This window comes from Halyomorpha halys, unplaced genomic scaffold, assembly GCF_000696795.3.
Source record: "Halyomorpha halys isolate HHAL.00 unplaced genomic scaffold, Hhal_1.1 Scaffold243.1, whole genome shotgun sequence".
NCBI classification, from domain to species: Eukaryota; Metazoa; Arthropoda; class Insecta; order Hemiptera; family Pentatomidae; genus Halyomorpha; species Halyomorpha halys.
Genome location: NW_027106548.1, coordinates 803,861 through 804,638, shown reverse-complemented (window position 1 = coordinate 804,638; position 778 = coordinate 803,861). Strand labels below are relative to the sequence as shown.

The 778-nt window shown below is 27.9% G+C and overlaps 1 protein-coding gene across 1 annotated transcript in view; it reads left to right on the top strand.

The window, feature by feature from the left end:
* The window catches only part of LOC106680111 (uncharacterized), a 10,882-nt gene that overhangs the window by 2,560 nt on the left and 7,544 nt on the right, over positions 1 to 778 (top strand). The gene's annotated exons all lie outside the window — the stretch shown is intronic.

Below are 778 nucleotides of genomic sequence, written 5' to 3'. Positions count from 1 at the left end.
ATATATAAAGTATATTACATCATTTACATAGTTATGATTATATTAGAATAATTCAGAGGAGGATATGAGAACACCACTCTAAGGATAATCGTTTTTTTTTCTTAGCTAGACAGGGGAGCTACTAATGTTGTTTAGCCAAAAAGGATGCCATGGTAAAAAAAGGTTTGGAAACAGCAATATTAGAGGTTAATAGTTTCCTATAAAAAAATTTTAATTTAATGCCGAAATTAAGTTTAATCAAATATTACAATAAATTGTAAAAGGAAAGAAGAAAATTCAGCAATTTTTATTTACAGTTAATAACTGTCGTATGTAAATAACAAAATTATCTAGGTTATTTATTAGATTGGAGAAAATCCAAGGACTGTTCGCTTCGGATTGTGTATTCAAATACACCAAAATGAGGGACCCTGCAGCCTGAATAAATATCTTCCAATTACAGTGTAATAGAGAATTATGTGCTGGAAGAAAGTCAAATTCTGCCAGGCCATTTTTCTCATCCACGCAACACTCACACTATTCAGTACTAAAAAAAAAAAATTTAAATGGTAAGAAAAATTTTTAAAAACCTATCATAAAAAATAAAGTGAAGCCAATGCAATAAATTTTACATCTAAATAAATATTTCAATGCCTCTTACATGAGTGATTAGATTGAGCAAGGGAAATTGATGAAGGGGAAACATGTCATGTTAAAGAAGCTGGAAATTTTCACATACAAATTTTACAATAAACATCAATTACCAATTATTAATTTTACACTATTAATTATATTATTT